The sequence below is a fragment of the Meles meles genome, chromosome 13 (genome assembly GCF_922984935.1).
Source record: "Meles meles chromosome 13, mMelMel3.1 paternal haplotype, whole genome shotgun sequence".
NCBI lineage: Eukaryota > Metazoa > Chordata > Mammalia > Carnivora > Mustelidae > Meles > Meles meles.
Genome location: NC_060078.1, coordinates 5,405,950 through 5,416,063, shown reverse-complemented (window position 1 = coordinate 5,416,063; position 10,114 = coordinate 5,405,950). Strand labels below are relative to the sequence as shown.

At 49.8% G+C, this 10,114-nt stretch overlaps 1 long non-coding RNA gene across 1 annotated transcript; it reads right to left on the bottom strand.

Annotated features, from left to right (window-relative positions):
• Positions 1-2,448: 2,448 nt before the first annotated feature.
• LOC123955439 lies at positions 2,449-9,426 on the bottom strand. Its single transcript, XR_006821278.1, has 2 exons — positions 9,213-9,426; positions 2,449-3,783 (listed from the first exon to the last, which is right to left on the bottom strand). It is a non-coding gene; the product is annotated as an uncharacterized LOC123955439 (long non-coding RNA).
• Between the last annotated feature and the right edge of the window lie 688 nt (positions 9,427-10,114).

Sequence of the window (10,114 nt, the reverse complement as noted above, 5' to 3'; positions counted from 1 at the left end):
GCTGACCATGTCCTTTCTAGTAGCACAACAGGACCCCTGAAAGCCGACACACTTTGCTGGCCAGTAGCTGTTGGAAGGGCAGGAACGATTACATCCCTTCCGACCCCTTCCTCACCCTGCTCCAGACACAGTAACAACCCACGGTGCCACTGGACGCTTCGCTGGTCCCACGCAACCAGGTTGATGACATCACGTGGAAACATGCCAGAAATAAACAAGGTACCAACTGCCTCAACGAACTCAACCGTTGCCCGTCTTGTCGGCTGTGAGAAAGCTCCTGTCTCTCAAGGTTGGGTTTGGAGTTCTTGGGCAATCTCGGATCTTCGTGTGAACACAATCCTGCCTCCCCAGTCCTGCCAGGATTTGTGGCACAGGGCCCCCACATCCATCCGTCTATACGCAGTGGTATGACACGGAAATGCAGTGAGCCACACAGGCTGTGGGCTGGGAGGCATGCAGACCTTGGTTTCAACCCTAACGTACTTCTTCCTTGCTATGTGATCTGGGGCAAAGTATTTTCCAAGCCCATTTCCTCATTGGCAGGATGGGAACCACAATATCTTCCTTGCGGGTTTGTTGTGAAAATTGTTCTTAATACACAGGTAGCCCAGCCAGAGTAGGGGAGGGGTTGAGAGGCTGGAGAGGCCCCTGCTGCCCCAGGATGAGAGCTGACTGCTCCACAACGTCACGTCGGTCGCTTGGAATGAGACATGGTAAGAGTGTTTCCTCCATGGAAATCGGCAAATGCTACAAAGGAGGGCTTACTTTTTTGTCTCCCCAGAGCCTGCTTATCAGCACGTTCCAACATAGTAGACACTCATTAAATATAGCTAATGATCAGTAAACTCAGGTAAAACCCGTGTTGATTCCAAATGTAGAAATAGAATACATCCATTATATGGAACACAAAATCACTGCTTGTTTTACAAGAAAAGTGATATCACATCTGCCCAAAATTGATCACCCAGAAAGATAAATGTGTGGCCTCCTTTGGTACAAGGAGCTTGTCATTTAGATCTATTGCTTTTGTTTATTGAACTCGGGAGCATATTTTGTGTTGCTTTTAGTGACTCTAGTAATTGTTTTGCTGATAAGAATGTGCTGGCTAATACCCAAACTGACAGGAAAAAACAAACAAACAAACAGAGTTTTGGAAGTAGCTTTTAGTCTTTCCCTGAACAAATAGCTTGTCGATCAACAAACATCCCGAACTGTGCTCGATTCTACAACAGATATGAGAAACTTGCAGAACGATTCTCGAATGTATGGAGTTCATAGTCTGCGAGGGGTAGCAGGAAAGAAGACATGGACGTGTGATATGACGTACAAAGCGAATGTCTTTTGCAAATACATTATATGCTACAATTTGCTTCCACATCTAGGAAGCTCAGCACAGAGAAATGAAGTGAGTGTTTTCAGTAAGAAAACATCTTTGCATCTAGTAAGAAGCAAAACTTCAGTTTGAACTCAGACAAGATCCTAGAGTCTTCTCAGTCCCTAATTATTAGGTGCTGGGATAAAAACAGGCTAAATTTTGTAAATGGATCATTCAAGAATGGACAGATCAGGGGCTAATTACGTGATCCCGGACAACAAATGCAGGAAGAGCGAGATGGAAAAGGGGCAAGAAGGGGCGCCCGGGTGGCTGAGTAGGTTAAGCGTCTGCCTTCTGCTCACGTCACGGTCCCAGAGTCCTCGGAGTGAGTCCCGCAGAAGGCTGTGCGCTCAGCAGGGAGTCTGCTTCTCTCTCTCCCTCTGCCCTTCCCTCCTGCTTGTACTCTTTCCCTCTCTCTCAAATAAATAAATAAAATCTTATAAAAAAAAGAAAGAGGAAGAAAGAAAGGGGTAGGAATCACCATGTGGATCCCAACTGCTGCGGGGGAAGCCCCATGGAAAAAAATGACATTTTTCCTGCGTCTCGATGGACCAGTTACAGATTTTTGTGACATTTTGCTCAACCATGAATGCAACCAGGTCTGCCCATCGTTGGCCCAGATGCAGCAAGCCGTCTGCTCCGACTGGTGGGACCAACAGGGAAGGGCGGAGTGTGCAGTATGGTGACAGAGAAGGCCTCTGCTCCGTTCTCCGACCATCCTACAACATCAGCGAGGCAACCCAGTCTTGTGACATGAGAAACCCAGTCTCTTTTTCTTACTATGCAGATCTCTCTCAGCTTTTCTCCTTATTCCCCACTCTCTTTCTTGGCCTTTTTTTTTTTTTTTTTTTTTTTTTGACACTGATGGGCTTTTCTGACTGTCGCCAACCCAAACACGACTCCAAATAATAAATATTGGAACAAGGATGGCGACGCCACTGTTTGGCTGGGGCGGGCAATCCTTCATTTCATACATCATTTACTACCGTACTAGGGAGCAATTCCACAAAGCCAGGAAAGATTTAGAAAGTTAGGAAAGGAGGGGGAAACGCACCAACCACATCACTACTCTGTCTCCATTATCCTGTAAAGTTTATTGATGCACAACAAGAGGCAATTTACGATGGCGCTCGCGACTGAGCTGATTTACACGAGGAAGGGCAACACGGTGCTAACCAGCGTTTCGGGAGCGTTTCGTATCTGTCACAGGCTTCATTGGAAGTGTGGCGAATTTTCTCTGTGACCCAAATCTGGGTTTTCCAGAGCGCAGTTTGAGTGAAAGCCAGTACCAGACCCATGTACTGTGGATGTCCAAGGTGGCCCCGGAGACAGTCTGGGAGTCTTCGTGGCCGAGAAGTAATAGAAACTTGCCAGTTGGCTCCGGCAGCCGCACTCCATCCTTGCACCAGGATCCGGGAGCCTGTCTGCAGGGGGAGGGAGGGATGGGGAGAGAGAGGCGGGCGAGAGGCGCCTCTGCAGCTGCTCCGCTCCGCTCAAGAACCCCTGGCGTCTGCTCCCCCCCCACCCCCCCAGAACACACAGGTCCTCTCAACGTCCCTCACTTTCCCCGACGGCACTCCCCTGACACATGTGACAAGTCCACGTGGGTGACCCGGAAATCACACCCAGAAGAAGTCTCTTGACCATCTGTGGTCCACTTTCCAGAACACCTGCCTGTCCCCGGCCCTGTCCCGGCCAGCCACAAAGCACTGAGGTTTGCAAACCGGAGTTGTGGCCACTGCTGATGCGCCAGGCCTGCCTTCCCCGCCTCCCTCCCGAGAGCTTGGGGACCTGAGGAATGGCCCCGGGGCACCTCGAGGGCTGTTGGAATGGAGTCTCAGTTTCTTGTCCCAAAAAGGAAACAAAAAAAGCCAGAGGTTGGGGAGACAGCCACAGTCACTTCTCCACGCTGCCCCCTACGCCCAGCTCAGCCTCCTGGGGACCCTTCAGAGCAGGTCTGGGGGGTCTGCTCACCAGGAGTCCCGAGGGCTTCCCGTCCTGCCCACCTCCCGCTCTGTCCCTCATCTCAGGAAGATCTCATTTGTCTCTGTCCCCAGGAGCTGCTGGGGCGGCCTGGATGTCCCTGAGCAAAATCCCATTGTGTGAGTCCTGTGGACCTGTGGCAGGCGACCTAGCCGACAGAGTCACTCCCCTCCCTCTACCTAAGAATTTAACCGCAGGCATTCCTTTTCCTAGCCCTCCTCTCCAGCCTCCCCAGCCTCTTCTAACTGTTCTGCTAGGAACCAGACCCGCGCTGCGAGAGTTGCCAGCAGACGGCGTGGTCCTCAGAGGACTTGAATTTGAAGTTGCCTCCGGTTCGTTACTCGGGACCTCGATTTCTCATCGGCAATGTGGGGATATTCTTGAATCTGTCCAGTGGCGTGCTCGAAAATGTTGAACCACTAGTTCTAAAAGAGAGGAAGGAAGGAAGAAAGGAAGGTAGTTAGTTATCTCCGATGGGATAGCATTCGCCGGTGTCCGTGGTGTAAATACTTGCATCGTGGCTAATTGGAAGCCAGCGCACCCTGATGTCACTGAACGTGGCGCTGGGGAGAGGGGCCCTCTGAGAGCTGGCTCCAGCCCACGCCTGACCCTGTCCGGTGGAGTTACGGGAAGCCTTAGCCGGGGAAGGCGTAGGCAGCTCCGAGCACAGCGGCCGGCATACAGTAGGCACGCTTACGGTGGTTGTGCCTCCCACCAGCCGGGCTTCCCAGCTTGCGGGCTTCTCTTCTCGCCCTTTGAAAGCAGCTAATGGATCTTCCTGTGGAGGAAGCCAATTGCAAATGATTTTTAAATATTATGAGTCTCTCTTTGCTGGCTTCTGATCAATTGTTCTAAGCAACCTTCTTGGCAATAATTCAGGGCCGGCACATGGGCCTTGGGGTGACATTGGAAAGGGAGTCATCTAGGCCTCTCCCTGCCCCAGGGAGAGGGGATCTGTGTCTTGAGAGCCGCTCCAAGCTGCCTGGGCTGGCACCCCTGCTCGTTGCCAACCCCGCCACGTACAAAACATTGTCTTACTTTTAGCAAGTTCTGTGTTTGTGTCTTTCCTAAGCAACAGCTTTGCTGCCGGCCACATCCAACAAAGGAACAAAGTCACATTGTTCAAAGCAAACAACTCCAGTATCAGCTGGAACGGACAGACAATCACACTCCCAGACCTTAATCTTCAAACCCAGCCGGACAAAGCAGAGTGAAAAGGCTCAAGGCCACAAGGCAGCAACACACACCTTTATCTGCTTTCAAAGGGTGTCTGTCAAGTTCAGGTCTTATGTGGACTCCCCCCACCCCTGACGGTTACTAATATCCTTTTAGAAACCTGAAAATAGCATGTCTTTCCTTATGCATGGGTCCTGTTCCAGGTGACTATGATGGATTTATTTTTTTTTCCCTTGCTACCCCCTGGGTTTAGAGGAGGACAAAAAGGTTTCTTTCGCATCTCTGTTCAGTTTTTTAAGGTCCCCGTAGTGAGACTATCGTTCTACCCTTTTAAACTATGTCTCCCCATCTGTTGGCCCAGACAAGGCTTCTAGATTCTTCTACCATTTCAACATCCTATGAGTCTGTGAGCCATAGCCCTTTTCTGGTCTCCTGCCCAGAGGCTGCTGGGGGCTGACTGGCAGGAGGATGGACGGAGTGGAAATTGACCACACGTGGTTTACTACTTGCACACTTGCATGACAACACATGGTTCCCAGCCCTCTGAATTCATGATCCTGGGCCCTTGAACCCTCTAGAACCTTCTAGAGAACCAGGCATTGGGCCAGCAGAGGGGCAGAAAGGCACAGGATGCAGCCACCTGCAGAGGTGGGCCCTTGGAGAGGCTAAGTATCTCACCAAGGAGCAGAGGTTGGAATGAAAACGAAACCAGACTGGCCCTTAGCCAGGCCAGGTAACATGGTGTTGCTTCCTGCACACATTAAAAAAACAAAAAAAAGACTCTGCTTACTTGTCAAGCACCTGGTTAGGAATTGCTCCAGACCCACTTGGGGACGGTTAACTGCAGTGCGAAGGGAGAGGACCGGGAAGGCGGGTGAATCCGTCCCTGTGTTGCCCTGGCCTGGCCTGGGAAGAGATAACCTTGCCTGGAGGGCAGCAGGGCTGGGCCCTTAAAGACCCCAAGGAGGCGGAGCTGAGTCTTGAGAAATGAGCCGGATTTCTCCAGACAGAGGAGTGGGAGGGAGGGAGCTCCAGGCAGAGGGAACAGCTTGGGCCAAGGGGCAGAGACAGGAAGTGCCCACCAGACTGTAGACATACATGGCCTTCGCTTGCCATATGGCTACACTTCCTGCACAGAAAGTGAAAGAAGGCATGGTTTTGAGCTCACCTATTCATTTAAAAAAAATCATTTCAGGGCTCTCTGGGGTTTTAGGTCTGCAATGAGCACCATGATCAACACTAGAGGAGCACACGATGCTCCTCGGCTGACCCATGCTCCTCCTTCCCTTATTTTCCAGATTCTTCTCTGGTCCCTGCTTTGAAGACTGCCATGGCCCGCAGTGACAGTGCTGTCCTCACAACTCGCAACGCCATGATAAACTTCACCATTGGTCAGGACTTGCTATAGCCCTTCCGTTGTCTTGAACTCTTATTTACTATTTATTTATTTGCTTATTTGCTTATTCGATCGTTAGAGAGAGAATGTGTGAGAGCAGGGTGGGGAGGGGAAGAGGGAGAGAGAGAATCCCAAGCAGACTCCCTGCAGAGCACAGAGCCTGACATGGGACTCGATCTCACAACCCTGAGATCATGACCTGAGCAGAAACCAAGAGTCAGAGGCTGAACTGACTGAGCCACCTCAGTAAAAAAACAGCGCCCCGTTACTTACATTTTAAAGTACTATTTAGTTCTCTAGCCATTTTTAAATCAACTTAATTAGGGTATAATTTACGTACAATAAAATGCCCAGAATTGAAATGTATACAGTTTGATGTACATGCACACCGCACAAGCATAGTCACCGTCCCAACACAATACAGCATCCCGTCGCTTCAGAGAGCTCCCGAGTGCCCCTCGCCCTCATGGCCAACCCCTTCACCGCCCGGCCATCCAGCCCAGGCCCCCACTCATCTGATCTCTGTGATCCTAGCTCCATTTTCCCTCTTCCAGAATGTCATTTGAACGGAATCAGATGGTAGACGGTATTTTGTGCCTGGATTCTTTTGCTCAACGTTGCTTTGGTTGTTTCTTTCTTTTGTTTGAGTTTACCCATGCCAAATGTATCTGTAGCTTGTTAATGTTCATTGTTGAGGAGTCCTATATTACATAAATACAGAATTTGTTTTTCATCTCTTCCTCTACTAAGGGACATTTAAGTGGTTTTCTCCATGCGTTTTTCTGGTCTTGCCTTTCCAGCCAGACTGTGAGCACTAAGGGTGGGAGTGTGTTTCCCATACTCTGTCCCCACCCAAAACACCTTACCCAAGGCCCTTTTGGATTGGATTCTCAAATGTGTTGCTTCATTGAATTATATTTGTGGATAAGATGCGGTCCCTGCCTGTTAAAGTCTTATAATCTAATTATGGAGGCTGCTACAAACCTGAATCAATTACTGCAAAGCAATACATTCATCTGTCATTCGGCAAGTGTTTATTTTAGGGAAGAGAGAGGACATGTCTATGAATATCTAAAAACACAGCACAGAAAGTAAAATGTGGCATAAAAGAAATTCGGAAGAGGATCCACGGACACGGAGAGCAAAGTGGTGTCTTTTGCTGAGCTGCTCGGGGAAATCTGGGGGGAGGAGCAAACGTGCAGGTGTCAGAAGGGGGACGGACTGTGGACTGACCACGTAGGGCTCATCAGCGACAGAGGGAAGGGGAGCGAAGTCACAGAAGCAGCACTGGGCATGGCCGGAAGCAGCTGGTTGGTAGGTGTGAGCAGAGCGTGAGACATGGAGGGAGAGACGGGGGCTGGGAAGACAGGACAGGCTCAGACCACATAGAGGGCCTTGAATGCCAAGCTAGGAAACCCAAATGCAAGTTGAACACGTATTACAAGCCCGTCAAACACTTACTCGATGCTGCCCCCCCATAAGGCACAACCCCCTCCATCTCAGAATTATTACATCAGTGACACAGGAAAAAGACTGAAGCTAATAGGGGTAAGTAATTGAACAAGGTCACACCATAGGTGAATGTCAGAGTCAGGACTCAGCCCTGATTTCTGATAACTGTGGTCTTTCTGCACAGCAGGTGGTAAAACATGGGAGGTGCAAACATCCCAGAGTGGAAGGGCCAGAGAGAGCCTTTTTTTGTGCAAGTCCTATAGAAATAGGGTTTTGTTGTTTGTTTCTATGGGATTGAAATGCGGTAAAATTCTCACTGTCAATGATACTACATGATACTTTGAGAACTTTATATTTTCCGAGGGATTTCATATTCATTATGTTGTTAGACCCTCATAATAATCCTGACAGCTCAGCCGGTCAGGTTGTGTTCCTATCGTTAGCAGTATTAGTACCACTATTATTCCAGAATTTTCAGGGGAAAAAGCCCAAGACCCCAAAGAGTTAAGAACCTTTCCGAAGGAACTGTAGATAACTAGCCAGAACACAAAGCCGCGTCTCTCGAATGGATTTCCATATTGGAAAATGAGGAGGAAGGATTCTATTGGATAGAAATGACAAAGACCAACGTCACCGAACCAAACCAGCTGGTCTCAAGCCTCCCCAACCCCCTTCCCGGCGCACCGTTGGCCTGAGGGCAATCTCGGAGAGGTTTAGAACAAGTCTGAAGCAGAGCTTTATTTTGAACACGTGTGAGTCAGATGTCTTTTCTGTAACAACAGAGAGTTGAAGATGTGGGTCACCAAGCTTTCTGCCAGTGTCAACATTTGTCCTTCTCCAACCCTCAGGGCCACAGTCAGAACCCTAAGGGACCCCTGTGTCATTTTGCAAGGGTGCGAGACGCAGGGACCATCCCTGCACACTGGCCTCACCTCTGCCCACTCACTCCCCCCAGCCCGACGCTTCCTCCTGCCCCTGCGGTGGTGAGCTCTCCGCCTGCACGGGGTCCCGAGCTGACTGGGCAGGTACACACTATGAACCAAGGCTTCGCCAGAAACAAAGAGGGCTTCCAGAGGGGACGGCCCCAAGGAGCTCACCTCTGTTGTCATTTTGTCTCAGGTAAATCCTGAATAACCAGGAACAAAAGAGAAAGAGGCCATGACCAACCACAAAGAAACATCACCATCAGAGCTTCTAAAGAACCATCTGGAGGGGCCAAGCCTCCTACATGGCGGGGGCGTGGGGGCGGTCCCTTTCCAAGAATCTACTGCCGAGCTTGGAATGTCCCAAAAAGTTTATCTGCTTCTGTGTGCACATGATCTCCGAGGCAGTTTGCTAAACACATCAATGAATCATCTCCTACCCCCATTTATTTGCCACCTGCTTCCTCTGTAATCCAGGACAACCTGACTTCCACCAGCCCAATGAAGCCCACCCCAAACTCTCAGGGCTCCAGATAGAAATATTGGTCTTCCTCACCTTGCATAGTCACTCTCCTTTTGAAATATACACACTCTGTGAAGGGACTCTAGAAATAAATCTTGGCTCAAAAAAAAAATTCTCTACACATGCATTAGTTTCCACACTCCCAACCAGAAACCAGGCAGTCGGCAAATAACAGCTGCCCTTGGTCATTACTGGGAAGATAAAGGACTATCAAAACAGGGGCCAGCTGCTTGCTGGTCTGCATTGCCCTGTGCCTCGTAGGAAGATGCAAACAGCAATCTTTGGCCGTAAAAACCATCCGGTCCATTTGGTCCTGGACAGAGTTTGCGTAAGTTCTAAGACCGAAAGTCACAGCAAAATGAAATCTTGCATATGAACACTGACCTTTCAATCACTTGAGAAAGACACCCTCTCTCCCTCTCTCTCTCATGAACACAGCCGCTTGCTAAGAGCAATCTTGAGCTGGGAGCTGGAAGAATTGCTGTAGGTAGGGAGAAACGTCAGCTCTGGAATTCAATTAACTGTCACCATGGAGGCTGGCGTCAGGATGAGTCACTCCCCTTCAGCAAATAGGCATGGGGGCTGCGAGCCTCTGAGATGAATGGTGATTGATAAGTCGCTGCAGGACCAGGACTCTGGCTTCCCAGGCTCCTTCCCTCACCCACACACATTTCCCATGAGCACTCGGTCAAGAGATAGTGGCAGAGCTGGTGTGAGTACATGGGAGATGCTGTCAAGAATTTTTCTTGTAGTCTCTTCTTTCATTTGTAAGTTTCACGGGCTTCAAAGCTCCTGAAGAGCAGGGACCCCCGCTTTATTATTTCTTCTCTCTCAGTTCACATCCAGATTCATGCTCAAGGGGAGAAGAAAAAAATGCTACCTGCTGTCCCAGGTGGCAGGCACTATTATTAGCCCCACCTGCTAGATGAGGAAGAAACGTGCCGGGAGGAGCTGGGGCTCAGTCCCAGCAAGAATGCCAAGTGCACCTGCTCTCACCACTGGCTGTGCACCCCTCGAAGGGCAGTCACCCTACTTCTGTCTTTTCCATGGGAAGTAAAGTGTGGGCCTGAGAATGGCGAAGGCATGTTTCCCCGTTGTATATTATAGCGTGCTTCGGATCTACACGTAGTCTATAGGAGTCTGTACAACACATGATAGGGAAAACATGACTTTGCTCATTCCTTGGTCATGGAGTGAGTTAGGCTAGGGCGGATTGGTTTAGTTAGTTTTTGGTGTTAGTTCCCCCCAGCTCCCCTACTCATCTTCCAGAATCCTCTGACCCTCAT